The sequence below is a fragment of the Brachypodium distachyon genome, chromosome 4 (assembly GCF_000005505.3).
Source record: "Brachypodium distachyon strain Bd21 chromosome 4, Brachypodium_distachyon_v3.0, whole genome shotgun sequence".
Lineage (NCBI taxonomy): Eukaryota > Viridiplantae > Streptophyta > Magnoliopsida > Poales > Poaceae > Brachypodium > Brachypodium distachyon.
In genome coordinates, this window is record NC_016134.3 from 8,262,859 (window position 1) to 8,283,108 (window position 20,250).

The 20,250-nt window shown below is 52.3% G+C and overlaps 1 long non-coding RNA gene across 1 annotated transcript; it reads right to left on the minus strand.

Moving 5' to 3' along the window:
* Positions 1 to 14,212: 14,212 nt before the first annotated feature.
* LOC112272317 lies at positions 14,213 to 15,539 on the minus strand. The gene is made up of 3 exons (XR_002965951.1): positions 14,880 to 15,539; positions 14,619 to 14,807; positions 14,213 to 14,539 (listed from the first exon to the last, which is right to left on the minus strand). It is a non-coding gene; the product is annotated as an uncharacterized LOC112272317 (long non-coding RNA).
* Between the last annotated feature and the right edge of the window lie 4,711 nt (positions 15,540 to 20,250).

Here is a 20,250-nt window from a genome sequence, read left to right on the forward strand (position 1 = left end):
CCGCCGGTGAGCTTCCCCTGATCGATCTCGTCCGTCCATCCGTCTCCAACGGTGTAGATTAGATCGTCCTTATTCATTTAAACCGAACCGGTACCAACGAATAGGAATGCGCCACGTGGCACCCGAGTTACAAAATAAAAATGTAATTTTATTTCCCCGGATTAATTAAAGGCATTTTTGCAGATAGGCCCCTGTAACTTCAAATGATCACAACTTTAAATCTGTTTGGCCAAATTTAGTGATCCACACCTTTTTGGAATCCTTAGGAAATGTAGAATCTTTTGGCACTGTCCAAATTCAAATTTGAATATTTGAATCACATTCAAAGTACAGATTAGGGTTTTATGCCATTTAAATCATAACTAATTATTTAGAAGTCCTTTTTGAATGAAACCAGTGCCCAAAATTTTGTTTTAATGTCCTCTGTCCAATGGGGCAGAGAAATAAATATTATGAATTAAATTGTTTTGCAGATGCTATGCTATGATAATATACGAGGGTGGTATTATTACAATGTGATACTATTGAATTACAAATATAGTTTTCCTAGTGTATGGCAAAACAAGTAATTCAATGAACCGTCCTGGGTGGGCTGCTTTGAGCTTTCGGATGTCGTGACGTTAGGTCCATTTCTATGGGGCCCGCTGAGTCGTCTCTCCGTGTGATTCGGGAGCGTCCATGGTCGCCTTCTCGTGCGATTCGGGGAGCGCCTGCGTCACAATGTGGGATGCCACCCGGGATAACCAGAGACTGGACTAGTTTCCTGTTCAGTAGCTTCCAGTACAACCACATGGTATTATGGGCTCTGCCAGGATGGATGTAAGAAATATGAACCTGGATCCGAGGTGACATCGGTATGTAGCAGTGTAGGTTGGAACGCGTCCCTCAGGTGGTTTGGGGAAATATGTTCTGAAAATTCCTGTAATCGATGCCGTTGCTACTCCATCTGGAGGACAGCAAGGGATTAACACGTCGATTTCTTGTGGGTAAAGTGTACCACCTCTCGAGAGTGTCAAACTAAGTACTTAGCCGTGTCCCCGGTTACGGACGATTATGAGCAACTAGATATTGAAGCTGTAAGGAAAGTCTCACTCATTCAAATTTCCTAATAAAATGAATGGTTTGAACTGGGTAGGAGCATTGATGTTTCTACTCAATGTGCCTAGGTTAATAGGAGCATGGGTGTTTCTACCCCGTGTCCAATAGAATTCAAAACTATTTGTCTAAAAATGATAGGATTTGAATAATGATGCTTTTATGCAAAATAGCCAAACCCCACCTAGCCAAACTATGCATTTACTTGGTAGGACCTTTATAACTCTAGTGAGCTTGCCAATACATTCAAATGTATTGACCACGTAGTGGCTGCAATTAACAATGCAGGTGGATCCGACGATGAGTGAGGTTCGTCGTTTTGTCATGGGTCATGTGCTTACATTCCAACATGCTCTCCCCTTGGAGTAGTGTGGCCCTTATGTTCTACCCTTTTCCGCTGCAGTATTTTGAAATATTGTTTTATGATGTTGAAACAGTATTTGTTTTATGATGGCCCCAGAGGTCATGCGAGGTTGTAAGTACTATTAAATTCTGGTTGATGCGATGTAATAAAGTACTTTGACCTTTGTTTCTGTATATTTCATCATGAAACTGTGTGTGCTAGTGAGTCGATCCAGGGACTAGCACAGTAAGCACAGAGATCGAACCCTTGGTGAAGGGGGGGATCGCTTCAAACAAGGGTCATCGCATCCCTTGGGGCGAGTCCCCTAGAGAAAACCCAGGTCTCCCCAGTTGCGGGGGCTGTCGCTGGAAGGCTATAACTTCCTCGTCACCCGTACCCGCCGTTCGGGGTGTGGCGAAGCCGGCGCCGAGGACGTTATAGCCGTCTCGCGGCTGCTCCCGGAGCGGAGCCCTCCTAAGCCAGGGTTCGTCCCTGAAGGCCAGGGTCCTCCCCTGAGGGCGAGGGTTGCCGCGTGAGCGTGGTGGTAGCATCGTCGGCGGCGGTTGCCGCCGGCGGCGATCCTGCCCCCGCGTTCCTGCTGCATCCCTCCAAGATCGTTTCCCCTGAACAGGTACCCCAGATGGTTTCCTACCGAGGTGGCGCCCCGTCTGCACTCTACCGCAGAGCATCGCGGAATGTTGGACCAAACGGAAAGCTAAGTATCTGAACATGAACGCTGAATTCGCTAAGAGCTGAACGAAACTGAGCACTGCCCCGCTGGGTGCGGCCCCGGATCCCGCGCGTAGCCGGAGTGTTACAAGGGACGCTTGCGGGGGGAGTGCGCTCCCCGTGTGGCTCCCGGGTCCGCCCCGGGAGGGCACGGCTCGGGGTGGTTACCCCGCAAGCGGAGTGGCTCCCCGCTACCGCTTGGCCCCAGGTCGGCATCGCGGGTCCGTCCCGGGTCCCTGGTCTGGTCAAGGGTGAGGCCTGCGCGAGTCCCCCCGCAACACAAGGCAAGACACGCACAGGCTATGGGAACCACCCCGCGAAGCGGCCTCGGGAATAAATGACAAAAGTTGAGCAAACTAACGAGCTTGATTGACTAGGTGTCGAGTGGTTACATGGACTAACCAAAAGATCATTGTCCAAACGGCGCTAAGCGCCATACTTGCAGGTAAAGCAAACAAGAAAGAGGTACTGGGGAAGCAACGAGTATAGCCAGGGGCCGCGGCAGCTAGCTGTCGTCGTCTTCGGCCGGGGGGTCGACGGGGGGTTCAGGCTCCGGCTTCATCTGCATCCGCTCGACGACCTCGTCGACGAACTCGCGCACTGCCTGGGTGTGCGTGGGCTCGTCCTCGCTGTCGGACCAAGCGTCCAGCAGGGACTCGAAGGGAAATTCCGGGTCCCGGAGATGAATCCGCGGGAGGATTGTCCCGGCAACTCCCGGGCGCAGTTGGCGACTTCGTTGGCACCGTACTTGGCGATCCCGACGTCGAGCGCCCCGAGCTTCCCCAACAAGTCGGAGAAGAAGGGGATCAGCGTCGTGACGTCCGTGCCGTCCCCCTCCGCCGCCTGCAGCTCGAACTTGGGCAGCAAGTCGCGCAGCGACCCGGCGATCTTCGCCAGCTTCTCCGTCGCGAGCTGCCGCTGCCCGATCAGCGTGCTGTGATGGAGTCGGGCGTCATGCACGGCCTTCTTGGCCTTGCTGACGCGGCCCTCCAGCTTCGCAAGCTCCAAAGCCTGGGCTGCGGTCGCCTCACCGGCCTTGGCGAGCTCTTCCTAGACGGCGGCCAACTCGTCCTCAAGCCCGGCCGCTTTGCCTTTAACCGAGTTGAGCTTGGCCTCGTGCTGAGTCGCCGCTCTCGCCGCGCCCTCGGCGGCCTTGACCTGCACCTCCAGCAGGACGCGGAGGCCTTCGATCTCGCCGCGGTAGTTGGCGATCAGCTCGCTCTTCTCGTCCAGCCGCGCCTGGGCTGTCGCGAGCACCTCGGCATGTTCCTTTCGGGAAGCTTCTAGGATTGCCGCCATTGCGTCGAGCCTACCTTGGAGCTCCGTGCGCTGGACCTCCAGTTGCCGACGGAGCTCGGTCTCCGGGACTACCGGCTCCCGAGCAGCCTCCAGGGCTTGCCGGGCCAGCCGCGCCTCCTCTTCGGCGAGGCGCGTCTCCTCGCGCCGCCGGGAGAGTTCTCGCCGCTCTCTCTCGACGGCCTCCCGCACCTTGCCGAGTTGATTCTTGGCGGCGGTGTGGTGCTCCCTCACCTTGTTGTAGGAGGTGACGAAGGCGAACTGCTGGTCCCGGACGGCGTCCAGGAACCGGTGCCCCCGCTCGAAGACGCTCGGATCCTAGGTAAGAGGATTCCAAGCGACCCCGGCGAGGGTGCCGAGGTCGGTGCCGGGGAGAGCCCCAGAGGATGACGAAGCCCCAGCTGCTGAAGTTGAGTTGGGCGCGGAGTCGCCAACTTGCTCCCGGGGGTCTTGCCGTCCTTCCCCGACAACTTCCCCCGCGCCCAGGCTCCGGGACACCGGGGTTGGAGAGGGTTCCCTGCTTCCGGTGGGGGTCGTCTCCTGCTGAACGGCGGGGGAGCCCGAGCCGGCCACGTCCGCGGCTTCTGGCGCGTCGCCGGGTGCCGCCGCGGCGGCGGCGGTCCCCATTGTCGCCGCTGTGTCCGTCGCGGCGCGGGCGGACTAGGGAGCCGTTTCCGACTCCACCTCCGCCCCCGTGGCCCCGACGACCGTGTCGGGGTCGACCACGGCTTGTGCCTGCACCCGTGGAGAAGCATGAGGGTCGGCGATGGTTGGTGTTATCGGAGCGAATAGGGGCGACCAGGGCGGTTACCTTGTGCGGCCGTCGGGCTTGCCGATGCAGCCTCCACTACCTCACCTGCACCAGCAGGAGCGTCCAAGGGTATTGCCGCGGGCGAGCTGCCGCTCGCTGCAGAAAGAGAAGGCATGTTTGTGAATTTGGCTAGCAGGAATTGCAGTTGCAGGGAATCGACGAAGACATACCTGGTGCCGGCCCTGTCTCCGCTTGGGCTGGGTCGCCAAGGGGCGCGCCCGTGCCGACGCGGGCCCCCGAGGCAGCGGGGTCGGTGGCGCCGCCAGTGTCCGCGCGCGTCCTCTTGCTTGGCGAGCCGGTCGGGGAATCACTCCTCGCCCTCTTGCTGGCGCCCGCCGGCGAGGAGGACTTCGGAGGGTTACGCCGGAGCGCGAAGCCCCGGAAGACCCCCCGGGCGGGCGGCGCCGTGGGCGCCCGCGGTGTCGTCGTGACCCGGAGAGCTCCAGGTGTCGATGGCGATGCCGCCGCACCACCGGGCGCCAAGCTCACAGAGGCCCCCGCTACCGGAGCGAAGGCCGTCGCCGGGGCGCCGAAGGCCCCCGCAGGTGCTGACGTTGCCGGGGTGCCGGCGAGCACCCCGGAGCCGGTTCCCGCCACGGAGCCGGCGGCCGCCGGCCAGACAGGGGCTGCCGCCGAGGCACTCGCGGCCCCTGTTGCCCCGGATGCCGTCGTGGTACTAGCGGGCGCCCCAGGAGCGGCCGCCGCCGCCAGGGTGGGGGCCGCTGCCGGGGCAGACGTCCCTGTTGAAGAAGTGGCTCCGGCCGCCGCGAACGCCCTCAACCTTCTCAGGATCAGGGGCGCGCTGTCGCTGCTTTCCTCGTCGTCGTCCTCCACGGCCACGACTTCCGGGGACGCAGCCACTTGGCCCGCCTCGTCGTCCAGCGACCGGAGGGAGGGCCAGCTGGGCTCGGACCCGCCTTCGCTCTCCTCGAGCACCTGCTTCCCGCAGGGTGCTTGCGGGGGAGCGTGCGGGATGCGGCTGGGGGTGTCATCCATCAGCCCCCACTCGTTGCAGGGCGGGAAGGCGCCGACGATGTCGCTGAGCGCCTTGACACCGGCATGGAGAGCGGAGACCCCTGGCGGGAACTCTATCGACTGGAAGACCTCGCCGGAGATCCCCTTCAGCCACGTCTTGAGGGACTCCAAGTCCACGCCGTCCGCCTGTAGGCGTGTCCTGTCCCCGGAGCCCGTGTACATCCACGCGGGCCGGGAACGCAGCTGCAGGTGCGCGCCACGTCGACATCTGTGAGCCCTGCTAGCCGCAACGCCTTGATCTTCTCCACGATGGGGAGGAGGTCGGCGTCGCGGTGGTACCTGTCCTGCCAGCCTATCTGGGGCACCGGCAGCCCCGTTGGCGGCTGGATGGACTCCTGGGGGTCCTCCACTCGGACCCAGCACCAGTCGCCCCGCCATTCTTTTTCGATCTTCTACCCCGACCGGACAATGAACTCCGACTTCATCTGGTCGCGGGCACGGAAAACCACCCCCGACGACATCGCCTTCGCATTGTCGATGCGCGTGGAGGAACAGAGAGAAGGGCGGCACCATGCCGCAGAGGAGGAAGCGCGCGAACACCCGGAAGTCGTTATCCTGGTGTTCGACGCCCGCTGGGAAGATCCGCGTCTCCCCGTGCTCGTTGAAGTTGGAGGCGATGGCGTGCCGGAGCTTCCCCAGCACCTCGCCGTTGTAGCCGGGGCGGAAGAAGGCTACTTTCGCGCGCATCTCCCGCCTCTTCTAGTCCTTGGCGGCGGCAGCTTTGAGTGCCGCCTCGGTCTTGCTGGTCGCGGGCTTCTTCGAAGACTGGACCTCCTTCCCCTTTCTGGTGGTGGGGGGCGCCATGGGGAGCGAGGGCGGAAGCTGGCAAGAGCGCAGGGATGCGAGATGCGGAAGAGGATGGAGGCGAAAGGGCAAAGTATTGCTCCCCGTTGCCAACAGTGGAAGCTTTATGACGCTTGGTCATTTGGTAACGGCCGGTTCCGTACCTTACGGGTGCGCGGGGATAACTCCTAATCACTGGGAGTAATGCGCGGAGTGGCCTTAACTACCCCATTTAGGGGGGGGGGGGATTAGGGTGGAAATCTCGCGCCCACTACTCCGCTTTTGGCGGTGCCGTACACGGGGCAGCGAAGGGGCGCGGGCTAGCAACTAATCGAGGGCCCACGCATCGGGGGCCCGGCAACCGGCTAGGAAGAGACCCTTCCGGGGACAGGTGATGCCGGCCCACGCCCGGGGGCTACTGTCGCACCAGTGGCACCCGGGTTCCCGGGAAGGTCTCATCCCGAGGAGCGCCAACGAGCTTCCCGGCAAGCTACCAGCCCCGAAATGGGCTAGCGGGGCCTCCCGAAATATTCCCGATTAGGCACCTCCCGGGAGGAGGTTCCCGGGCGCGCTGGGCCCGGGTGCTTCCCGGGCCGACTTGCGGGGACTGGAGGCTCCCAGACGCATGCCCCCGCCTCGGGTCGTGGCGGGCGCGGAACGCGCGGTCCCACCAAGGCAAGGAGTAAGGTGCGCGGCTCAGTAAACGAGCCGACCGACGGGTAGTTACCCGTCGGGTCGAAGGAACAGTGGTTGTCCAATCCTACCCTAGAGTCTTAGGCCCCTAGCAGCGGAGGTGGCACCCATGCATGCCACCAACTCACTAGGGAGAGTCGCATGCCTCCCCGCTGGACACTTGTAGCCCATGCACCGTGGCACATGTGGCATCCCCTTGTGTATAAAAGGAGGACCCATGCCAACGGTCTGGAGGGGTTTTTTTTGACAGGTTAGTCAGTTGGTCAGTTAATTGGTTCGGACGAAGCTCGCTCGATAGATGCTTAGTGGCTCTAGCAGGCAGCCAGCAGAGAGCGGTAAGGAGTGCCTAGCCACTGAGAGAAAGCCCGGGAGCTTGCCCGGCAACCTGAAACATTTGATCCGTAATCAATATCAGCTCAGACAGGCAGGACGTAGGGTTTTACACCTCCGGGTGGCCCGAACCTGGGTAAAAATCGTGCGTACGTCTGTTCTTGGACTAGCGCGTACCCCTAGCACTTTGCCTCCCCGGCCCAGTAGGGCCTCGTCGGCCGTGCCGGCGATCATCTGGTCTCCACCCCAGACGCCCCTACTGAACCTGAAAGGGGGACGTGGCTGCACGCCCCCGGTGTCGGAGCACCGAGCGACGACATTCATAAAATAGGCTGGGGCATTGGTTAAACCAAATGACATAACTGTGTACTCATATAGTCCATATCTTGTAGAGAATGCCGTCTTGGTTATGTCTTGGGTTCAAATCTTCAGCTGATGATAGCCTGATCGCAGATCTATCTTGGAAAACACACTAGCTCCTTCCAACTGATCAAACAAGTCATTGATCATGGGTAAAGGGTATTTGTTTTTGATGGTGACCTCGTTAAGAGAACAATAGTCAACACACATCCTCATACTCTTGTCCTTCTTCTGTACAAACAGTACCGGTGCTCCCCAAGGTGACGAGCTCGGTCTGATGTACCCCTTTGCTTGCAATTCTTGCAACTGTTTCTTAAGTTCTGCTAATTCATTTGCGGGCATCCTATAGGGTCTTTTGGATATTGGGGCAGTTCCTAGAACTAGATCAATTAAGAACTCAATATCCCTATCAGGTGGCATTCCTGGTAAATCCTCTGGAAACACATCCATGTATTCATTAACGATGGGAACTTCCTCGAGACTACTCCCCTTAAGTGCATTAACCATGGCTCTTCTTCGCTTGATTTTGGATGTAAATCTGATTCTCTTTCCTTCCGGGCTGGTCACAGTAGCTGCTAGGTTAGCACAATCTATGTGTCCTTTGTGTCTAGATAGCCAGTCCATCCCTAGGATTACATCTAAACCTTGGGACTCTAGTACGATAAGGTCTGAGGGAAAAGTCTCGCTGCCAAGCCTTATAAACACTCCATGACAAAAATAGTCTGCTCGGAATTCTTTCCCAGGGGATGTCACTAACAACGGTGTTTTAAGTGCTTTAGTAGCTACCCCATGCTTTTGCACCCATGCTTTTGAAATGAAAGAATGCGATGCTCCAGTATCAAATAATATAACTGCTGGGTTGGAGTTGATAAGGAACGTACCAACTACGACGTCCGGTGCTTCATAAGCCTCTTCTGCAGAAACATGGTTCGGCTTGGCCTTCACAAAGGGGTTAGGCCTCTTGTCTCCTTGGTTCTTGTTGCTTTGCTGCTTCTCCGGACACTGTGTTGAGTAGTGTCCCAATTTGTGGCAATGATAGCATTCCACTTGACTCAAGTCCTTCTCTGAGGCTGATCCACTGCGGTGCTGACGGTGTCCACTGTTGTTGCTGCTGCCATTACCTCCATGGTTGCTTCCATGATGCTGACTCCCATGATGGTGGAGCTGGCGCTGATCCTTGTGCTGGTGGTGGCGTTTCTCCTCATGGGATCGTCCTAATGAAGAACCAAAGTGACGGTGCCTTGGAGGTGAATGGGTACGGTGCTTGCTGTGAAATCCCATACCAAACTTGTTACTTGCCTTCCTCTTGCGGTTCTCCACTTGCTTCTGCTTGCCTTCTAAGCGGATTGCCTTGTCAACCAAATTCTGAAAACTGTGAAAATCAGATGAAACTAATTGCACACTGAGCTCATCATTCAGACCATCCAAGAAGAGCTCTTGTTTATCCTCATCATCGGCTACATCGTCAGGGGCATAGCGAGCTAACTGAGTGAACCTCTCTAAGTACTCCTGCACAGTCTTGGATCCTTGGCGCAATGCACGGAACTCCTTCCTCATCAATCCCATACTCCCTGCTGGAATGTGAGCTTTGCGGAAACCTTCAACAAAATCATCCCATGTGATCTCATCCCCTCCAAATCCGAACTTGAATGTATCCCACCAAGCTGCTGCGGCTCCTTCAAGCTGATGGCTTGCATATAGCACTCTCTCCTGATCAGTGCACTGGATGGTGAGTAGCTTCTTTTGGATGGTGCGAAGCCAATCATCTGCTTCAATGGGTTCAGCTGAGCTAGAGAAAGTAGGTGGGTGCAGCCTCAAAAACCTAGTCAAACGGTCGGAGGGTGGTGGTGGAGGTGGCAGGTTGTTGCGGTTGTTCTGGTTCAGGTTCTGAGTGAGCAGGTTCACTAGCTGAGTCTGAGCTTGCAAAAATTCAGCAAGTCCGGGTACTCCATTGTTGTTGTTGCCAGCGTTGGTGTTGGGGTTGGGGTTGGTGTTGCCAGTGTTGTTGTTGCCGGTGTTGCTCCTAGTGTTGCGGGTTGACATCTTGCTGGAAAAGATAAGAGTCGAGAAAGAAGGGTCTATAAGAACATAACTACCCATAGATGCTTGCAGCATGAAGAAGTCAAATAAATTGACTTAAATAAACTCGATTTTATTAAACTCAATCAAACTCGAATGAATAGTTTCACGAAAAATCCTAAGTCTGCCAACCACAAAGTTTGATTGGTCAGTACTGTTTAAACCAAGAACTAGGGAAAAACTAAGCGAAAAGGGTTCTAATAAGGTAGCGTCTACTCGTCACGGTCGGTCTCAACGTCGGACTCGAAGATAACCTCCTCAGGGTCCTCCTCCTCCTCCATCGGCTCGTCCTCATCTCCGGAGTCGGCCATCTTGTAGTCGAACTCCTCAACCCTGATCTGCATCTCCTCCTCGTAGTCCTTGTCATTACTGAGGAATGCCTCGTCCTCAACCTGAACGTCCTCCCCGTCGTCACGGGCCTCCTCTAGTGCATCCTCCAGCTCGACAACTGTGGTCTGAAGTAGGTCCACACGGTTCTTCAGTTCCTGTATCTTGGTCTTCTTGCGCTGAGCCTTCTGCACCACCTCGTCTAACTCCTCCTGCAGGATGTAGGCTGTGTCCTGCAACTGTCCCAGCTCGTCCTTCGCGTCGTTGTTCAGAGCCTCCAATGCCTGCATCTTCTGCTGCGACTCCACGTCCTTGGCCTTTAGCAGATCGTTCTCCCGCTTGAGGGCGGCGATATGAACATCAGCCAGGGCTAACTCCTGGTTCAACTCATCCCGGGCGTGAAGATGCGCATCCGAGATGCTCCTGGTGACCTCCTGCTGAGCCTGGACGCTATCGAGGTAGCGCTCGAGCTCGGCGTACTGCTGGGCGCTGGGGGTGAGGCTACCGGTACGGGGAAACAGACTCCCGTATCGGGTCTTCTTGCCAAAGTCCCTGGTGAAGACGAGCTCAGAGGCGTACTCGCTGCAGATGCGGGCAAGAGTCTCCTACATGGCCTTTATCAGGCCAGCCTCCCAAGTGTCCGCTCCCACGGTGAAGGTGACATCCCTGGTGACGGGGTGAACCTGGCGTCCACGGATCTTGGCAGCGACGTCGACATGTCCTGGACGGTCCGCGCGACGGTAAGCACGAAACTCTGGTGCAGGCATGCGCAGGTATGTGGTCATGTCACGCAGCTGCGCCTTAAAGGGAAGGTCGTCCTGTCCAGCCTGGTGAAACTCTCCATTGGCAGCCATCTACACAAATTTTAACAAAGAGGGGAAAAGTCGATCAGAATCCATGTTAGATAGACAAGAATAGGAGTATAACTATATATAGGTGTATATTCTTCTTGATTTACTTAAAATAAGTCCCTATGGCTTTTCCAGTACTAGGGTCACGTCCTACAGGCAACATGTGCTCTGATACCATCTGTGGTGACCCAAACCATTAAGGTCCTAGAATCACTGTGTTTATAGTACTAGTCCCTGGATCAATGCTAGTACACACAGTTCACGATGAAATATCATAATTCATGTCTTTATTACAACGTACAAAAGATAACAATCCAGAGTATTATTACACAACGAAAGTCTAAAATATCAAATGAAGATAAATGAGCTTCCATCCACGCCACAGGCAAGTTGAATGTAGACTCGCGACCGTGCGTACCTCCTTCCTTTAATTATCACTCTCTGCACATGATAGGTGCAGATAAGTACATTGAATGTATTCACAAGTAAATACCTGTGAGATTAGGAGAAATGCAAGTACATGCTTATTGGATAGTTCCTAAGTGGCTTCTATGGTTCTTTTGCCAAAACAGCAGGTTTCATTTTGAAATACTCATAATAGCTTTTCTTTGCAAAACTCTAAATCTAGAATTTCATAGAAAATATTTTTGAAAAGTAGATATGGTCTTTCTATGGAATCTCCACGACCTAACTATGTATTCTGGGTCAAACTGACGCTCACATAGCAACCCTTGATTTCCCTGACCCATTCTGTGGAAATCCATCGAGTAGATACTCATTCTGTGGATGCTTCCATCGAGTCAAAACAGTTTTTGGTTTTTGAAAACAAAACTAGAAGATCTCCTCTTAACCAGACTTAGTAGCTCAAAGGTCGCCCGTAACCAAGGGCATGGCTAATCGATTAGATTGACACTCTCGAGAGGTTTGCACACTTTACCCACCAGACACAATCAGTCCAAAGTGTTGCCTAACGACAAGCGTGCGCAACAGGTAAAGATTGTGACGAAGTCTTTCACTATAAGCCCCCTATACTTAATCCTGGCACCGCCCGCCCCATATGAGCACATTGGCCCCTCTCCGGATGACGATACCCAAGTAAGGGTTTCCCGCTAGTTACTTGACTAAGCCAGAGCCATAATAGCAGGTGGTTGTACAGGTAAGCTTTTGGGTTCCATTGGAAAAGAATTGAACTTTTAGATTCTGGATGGCGGTCCCCACCGAAAATCCTGAGCATCTGCAGAGCCGAATTGGATGCTGCCCTTGTCGACAACCAATAATGGTCTCAAACATACCACTCCGCCCAGTTGAAAACATTTTGAGGTTTTGTTTCGAAAACATTTTTCCAAACACATACGACTCAATTCTGAGCACTTAATACTTTGAAAAATAGTTTTGGGTCCCTCCCGGTACAATAATGTAGCAAGCACTTTGTAAAATCATACAAGTAATAACTTAGGGTAATTGGTGGCATGACTATAACCTATAGGCATACTACTTAGGACATAGCTAATAAATTTCAAACGCATTTTATAAATACTTCATAACAATATAAACCTACACATGCATGCCTACAACTTGTAAACAAAGTAGCATATGCAAAAATTATAGGATTGTAGATGATCAAAGGTATCCACTTGCCTGAGCCTGAGTTGCTGTAACGATCAGAATTTCCCTGGTACTCTTCGCACTCACACTCGGGATAATCTATCACGAAGAACGAAAGCAACAATGAATAACTTGTTCAACAACTCCAAATTATAACTCCAATAAGAGCTGGATAAGAATTACAAAAACTTAAATTTAGAAAAGCAGCTAACAAGGCACAACTTATACTAATCCAACCGCAAGCACAGATCTAAGGCTAGGGACAAGATTTGGAACCAAGTGGAGACAAATGATAACCTACAAGCTGATAGCAGATAGTGAATCTAATGGGAAGGAGACTGTCGAAACACGTCTGAACTAACGGTACGGAAGGTACCAAAACTAATAACGTAACTTAAGGCTTATAACACAGAAAGTTTCATCTAAAATGGAGCTACGAAACAAAAGATACAATCCTACGAAAGTAGCTAATCAAAAACAGGGTTCTGTGAATACAGTTTTCAATTATTAATCTAGTAGTGTCATCTAATTACATGTTACGTGAAAAGTGTCCTGAGGTGTAGAGTTTTAACCAATATTTACATTACAGAAAGAATAAACCAAAAGGGGTTTATAGGTTTTAAACATTAAGCTCCATAAAGTGTCTAATCAATAACAGTGCTGGCTAGACTAAACCGGTGTCTAAGTTCTTTTTAACAGGTAGCTAGTTTTGACAAACTTTTAGGTCATTATCAAAACAGACTGCAGCTCAAAAACAGAGCAAGAAAGCTCACTGGAGAAGATGGAGTTCGCCGGAGTTGATGGGAGTCGGCGAAACAGGGGTTTCTGGAGGCAAGGCTGTGGTGTATGGTGTTCTAGGCGTCGATAGGGATCTAAAGGTGGTGGTGGCTCGGGCTAATTTGGGGCGAGGCGGTAGGAATTGCTCGCCGGAGTTTGCGTGGAAACGGCGACGAAACTTGAAATTGGTGGCAAGGATTGACTGCGGCTTCGAGCTAGGTTTCGAGGGATTGGTCGGGGCTCTCGAGGGCGTCAGCTTGGGATATTTATAGGGCTCGGAGCGCTCGGGATAAGGCCCGTGGCGGGTGAGATTTGAACGGGATTCGGTCCCGCTTAAAATTCGGACGAGATAGAGTCCGGGAGGGTTTCAATCTTGTTGGGATAGATTCCTTGCTGTGTGGGTCACGAATTAGCGAAGAAATCGCGGAGAAAAACGGTTCGGAGGGTGGTGTTCGAGGTGGACGGCCATGGACGCCGGCGACTCGAGCTCGAGCTCGGGCTCGGCCATGGCAGGGGCAGCGCGGGCGGGCGGCGGGGCTGCGGGGCGGCGGCGCGGCGGCGGCGAGGGGCGGAGCCAGGGCGGCGGGGCTGGGGCCGGCGAGCAGCGGCGGCGGCCGGGCTGGGCTTGGCCATGGACGCAGCCAGAACAGGCACAGCCTGTGCTTGCGTGAGGAAGAAGAAGGAAGAAAGGAGAGAACAAAGAAAAAAAAAAGAAAAGGAAAAGAAAAAAATGATGGCCGTTGGATGGGAAATGGATGGATGAGATTAAAAGATACCCCTTCGGTACACTTAAGTGAAAACGGGTTTCACGGAAATACGCCTCCATGATGAGAAAATGTTCTCCGCGGAATAAAAGAAAAACAAATAAAGAAATAGCTTTTTCTGGGTCTCTAAATTGCCAGAAAATCAAATAAGGCAAATAAAATACCAAACGGCATCGGAAAAATTCCAGAAAATGCCTGAAATTCCAAATACCTGTTTGGAAGCTAGGAAAAATAGTTTCCTCATGAAATATAATTTATAAAACTATTTCCGTTTTCGTGGGCTATAGCACACTTTTTGGGGCCCAGACCGATTTTTCGCTCTCGTGACCCTCAGTACACAGTTTCGCGCAGTTTCGGGACGATGCAGAAAATCACTGTTTTAGCCGTTTTTCTGAGCTATAGCACACGTTGTTTGGGTCCCGGACGATTTTCCACTCACATGGTTTCGTGCAGTTCTGGACCGGTGCAGAACAATCCCCGTTTTGGCCTTTTACATGGGCTCACACGTTTTTTCGATTCTCAACCGGTTTTCCAACGTCGTGACCTCCGGTACACGGTTTCGTGCACTTTCGCTTTTCGGGCCGGTGCAGAAAAATCACCGTTTTGTCCGTTTTCGTCGGCTATGGTCGGACAGATTGAGGCTGATGCCTCTCATAACCTCCTGGAACCAAACCAAAACAATACCAAGATGAGGAACAAATCGATCAAATGACTGGCTGAGCTAGGCAATAAAGACAAACATCGATGGTGGATTGGATCTTGGACCAAGTGCGGTGAAAGGCCTCAGGGCGGAGCTGCTCGTACAACGCAATGTCACACCCTAGCCGTCGTTGTCATCATCGTTGCGAGGTCTCTTCGCAGATTTTGGGATTGGGAGATGATGGCTGGGAAACGGCGGCAGCAGCGACCTTGTGAAGAATAAAGAACGGCTGCAAAGAGGACGGAGCTCTGAGGGAGAGAGATGCAGGCAGGTAGCAACATTGATCTGAGCAGAAACATACCTCAATATTGTTGGTGGCTGTGAGCGGAGCTTCGTGAGATGGTGTAGCAATTGCAGCTCTGGTCCGGTGGGTGGAGGAGGAGGCACCACGCGGCTGCTGACCAAGCGCCGCCGCGCCGGTGAACCCACGCGAGGCGGCGCACACCTTGCTGGAACTTGAGGGGAAAAGAAAAAGAAGCGGCCAGATCTGACGGTCGCCGCGGTCCAGGGGGTGCGCGATGAAGGTGTCGACGGGGAGCGGCACGGAGGATTGCCTCCGCGGCTGATGGCGATGCTGGACTCCACGTTGAGCCTCACGACCTTCATATGTCTTAAGTGTGTGTGTATACTTTCTTATAAAACCACAGTTACAACGTGAACATCATGAGTAGTCATGATGAGAGAATTGACATGTTCAATTGAAGATTTAATTTTGCCATTAGGGGGAGGATTAGCTCAAGCTTGGAATGAGTGATACTTTCAGAAACAAGAGTTTCTTCAATCACCTGTCTGCCTCGAGCAAGAGCTCTAAACCCATTTCTGCTAGTACACACACAAACGAGGTGTGCTGAGAGTTCTGTCAAATGGTTATTATCCCTAGAGTGGATATCCTGGGATCCGTACATAACCACTTATGAAGAGGGGCTATAATGTTTGAAGAATCTGTGGTGAGGCCTGTGAATTTAGGATCTATGATCTATGAGAACACCTATAAACCTATAATCCGTGTAGATCTGCTAAAATAAAGCCATGTGATTGAAAGACCACATGATATACTTTGAATGATAGAAATAACACATATCATGAGGATGAATGATCTAGCCCTTCAGCAGGCGCAATATATAAAGACTTCGGATGCAGAACAACCAAATATCTCCCGTTCTTTGAGAAATGATGAAAGCCCAGGTTAGCAACCAGACATCCCTACGAGGGTGGGAGATTGTCGCAACAAGCAACCTCTATAATTGCCTACGACTGCAGTGACGCCAGTATGAGTATCTAACAACAAAATGCTTAATTGAATAAAAGCAATTGAGGATAAACCAATGTAGAAGATGATGTGTCTTCGCAAGGTGGTATATTGCAATGATTTATAGGTCTCGCAAAAGAATGAAAGATTCTCCCAAAGTCAGAAGAGATAATGTTATGCTGCTATGCCTTGTGCTTTCGCTCGCCACTGTCCTACAAATTCATTGCAATCAATTCCATTTAGGAAACATTGAATTTCTTATCAACTCCAATATGGCACACAGAAACAAGTCAACCATCTCTTCCTTAGCATTAACAACCTTTCGGCTGAAACTTGGACAAAATCGAACCAGAAAGATATTGGAAAAAATAACTGGGAAACAGAAATGATAACTGATTGGAGGAAAGCTTTTCATGAGCACTCATGACCCAATCTAAATTATAAAACCAAATACTGCTGTTGCACGAGAAACAATTTGAACAATGTGGGCTGCTTTGAAATCGCACTTCTCCGTTTTCAGAAAAAGTAAGTCATATTTTGCTTTATTGCTGGGCAGTAAAAGGTAACAGAATAACCCTTGAAAGGAACAAGGAGCTACAGGCTGCATGGCTTTCATTAAACATAACATATATCAAGTAAGTACAGCTGTACAGGTAACAGTTCATGTAAAAATATAAATAATCTAAAAACCTATAACCAAATCAGAATTGAATTGAACAGGGGGAGGGGAGGGAATGCGTTGCAGCACTCTTGCAGAGGGCACACCAGCGCGATGGAGGTAGAGCGCGTATAGCATTTAAGGGATCCAGGGCCGAGAACGTCGCTTGAACAGGTTGCAGGCTGTCGTCCTCGCCCACCGCCACCTGCACTCCTCCGCCTCCTCGCCTCCACCGTTGCCAAGCTCGTCGCCTCTCCATGCACATCTTCGTCGTCTTCCCATCGTCCGCTAGGCGCTAGGGTTCTGCAGGAGGGGGAAGAAGCGAGCGGGCTCTGGTTATGCATCTCGCTGCATGCGGCAGGAAAGAGAGAGGGGGGACGTCCAAGGGCGGAGGACCCGGTAGGGCAAGGCAGGGCGGCCTTGATTTCTGCCTCAGTTACGAATTGGGGAAGATTAAGGAGATGAAACGGGAAGCTAAAGGGCGGGATCCGTTCGCGGGGTGATGGGAGGAGAAACTGTTAGGAGCGAGAGTGTGAAACCCCGAGACTAAATTTATGCAATTTAGTCCCAAATGCTAACTCGCGCATAAATCAAGTCCCAGTGCCTCTCTACGATGAAAACTTCACAACATACACGCAATGTGTTCACCGCAGGTTGGAACAACAATGATATCATTACATCACTTCAAGACACAAAAATTAAGTCAAGCTCATACATGGAGCAAAATACCAGGTTATTACAACTCACGAACACATGTCCACAATCATCATTACACCAGTGGAAGCAAATTATGCCCGAGTACGGACAAATTACAAATATTGCCTAAGAGGCTGAAACTGAAAAGGAGAGCCGCCACAAGTTCTCAGAACCCTGCTCTGGAATCTTCTGGCTAAACGTCGAAGCTGTAGTCGTCGAACTTCACGAAGTAACCACTCACCTGTTCCTCCGGAAACTCTGGGGAAAACAACGTTGCAAAGCAACTGAGTACAAAGTACTCGCAAGACTTACGAGAGATCTAAACTAGATATGCAACAAGTCTCAAAGGATGGGTAAAAGGTGGGTTATGCAGCAGCGATATATATCTGGAGAGACACACTAATGACATCGTCTAGATAGAAGATAAGGAGCGTCTACCAAGTGAGGTGATTAACCTATTTACTAAACTCCAAACAACACAATCCTTATATCACCCCCTCAACACCCTGTGAGGAAGCAATCCAAAGGACACTCACACTTAAGCAGTTTAAGCATATCCAGAGAATAATCCCTAATTACTAGTCAAGTGGTTGAGATTAAGTTGATTAAGTTCTCTATGATCAAATAATGACCAACCAAGTCGTCCATGACCGCGGACACGGCTTTCCGAAAGATTTATCCCTGCAGGGTGTGCCAATTTACCCGTACATGTTCGTTCAACCCTTGACGCCACTAGCATGGAACACATGCAAAACATGTGCCGGCAGGATTGAGCGACACGACGTTTCCAAGCCCCACAACTAATAGACATGGCATGGCATGGCATGGATGCAATGTAATTGTCATGTAGCATTTAAATAAATTACAAACAGGTCCAAACAAGGGCTTAAATGTAAAAGTTGCTCTCGGGCTGTTATAGAGAGCGAGAGAATCGAAGGGGAGATAGATACCTGCGGTGGCGGTGGCAGCGCTCGCGCGAGGAGGAAGACGATCGACGGAGCGATGGGGCTGGGGCGCTCGGCAGCGGGATGGGGAGGGATGAGTGGCGGTGCTCGCGCAAGGAGGAAGAGGAGCGAGGGGGCTGGGACGGGGGCGCTCGGCAGCGGGATGGGGAGGGATGAGTGGCGGCGCTCGTGCAAGGAGGAAGAGGAGCGAGGGAGCGAGGGGGCTGGGACGGGGGCGCTCGGCAGCGGGATGGGGAGGGAGGGGTGGCAGCGCTCGCCCCAACCCCGTCGCTCCATTGCCACTAGTCGCGAGCGGGAGTAAGGAGCTGTCGCCGCTGCTGCCCTCGGGTGGAACCGGTTGGGTCTGAGAGACCGAGACTGAGGGTGTGTTCGGCAGCCCGGGTGAATCCAGAATTCACATCTCATCCCATACAAACTGACCCTAGCCAAGTTGAGCTGAGATTTTCACTAGTGTTTGGCAGACTGTATCTGTTCAGATATGATGAGTTGTGATGTTGTTTGGTTGGCTGTGTCTGTTTAGGCATGTTGAACTCAGACTTTGTTTGGTAGAGTGCGTGTGAGTAAAGTTGTGACTTGGTGAGATGACCACATAAACTCGGGGACGCGGCGGGAGTCCAGGTCGAGGACGCGGCTGGAGTCGACCTGGCGCCACGTCCTCGACCTGGTCCACGACGGGAGTCAGGGCACGCGCCGCCGTGCGGGGCGGGACTCGAGGTCGGTGGCGGCGGGAGTCGAGGTCAAGTGACCCCCATCACGGTGGCAGGATCTGGGGATGGAGGAGCGGCGGCAAGATTGGGATGGGAGGAGGGGCGGCGGGATTGGGATGGGAGGAGTGGCAGCTGGGTCGGGTGGGTACGTTGGTGGGAGAAAGATGCTTCGGGGTGGGAGGGGTGCGCGGGGCGGAGCGAGAGATTTTTTTCGGGTCAAGTCAGCCATGCTCACATTCGAAACTCGTTTTCTACTTGACAACTTGGCCAGGCTGATGGCTCTTTTTTGCATCAGGTGGGCTTAGCCCTGCGTGGCCACCCGACCTAACAAACACACTCTTAGGTGTTAAAAGTGGGATGAGGAGAGATTTCCTGGGTTGAGTCAGGCCACCAAACACACCCGAGAGATTTTGGGCCTGGGCTTTAGGCCGACGTGGCACTATTTGGATTTTGGACGCAAAAAACGATAGCGGGATATCAAGAAAAAATGATTAAACCTAGCGTCGGGTTTTCAAGTATGCTACAGCGATAGAGAACATAGCGCGCTATTTAAACCATGCAAAAATCACATCTTCTAGTTTCCAGGCTTGTTCACAAACGCCTTTTGGACCTGTACAGGCCGGTACAGAGGAAAACAAGTTGATATAAAGCCTTTCCCCCGCAAATCCTTCCCCAACTGATTGATTTCATGGCTTGGGCAGAGACGAGGTGGGTGGGACGCAATCGCTCGACAACACAACCAACAAATCCTCCCCAATATATACCTGTGCTGTGGTGCTCAGACCACGAGCTCTCGCCATCTATCGGAAGCACTGGCTGCTCATACTCTGCCCCGACTTGCTCGCCGCATGGAAGGAACCCCGGCCCAGGCGGCAACATACTCCAAAAATGCTCTGCCCTCTTTCTTGTCTAGTTCAGTGGGGGTTCGAAGCTCTTCTAGTGTGGTTGCTGCAAATAGCGTATCTGCAATTCACGTTTTGTTTTACAACACTGGTTTCCTACGCCATGTCAGTAAACACTTATTTGTATATATGATGTGACAGGGTCGAATGAGGATTGCTCATCAAACGCATGCGTAATCTCTAATTAATCCTTTATTTGGGGGTGGCAAAATGCCGTACGTATAAAAATATAGACTCATTCAACCCATTCAATATGTACAATTTTCACTGTCAATATCAACAATTACTCACATTCTGTTGCAATCGAACAATATTTCTAAATATCAACAACCTAATGTAAGAATCTTATGGCGTTTTAACACAGCTTCAATAATTGATTATGATTAACAAATACAATAAACTAGCCTCTGTGAATGCAAGGGTACCGGCTACTATATTGTTTTATGTTCCTCTTTCCTAATGGAAGGGGAAACCTTTCTTCTTTTTGCCACTAAA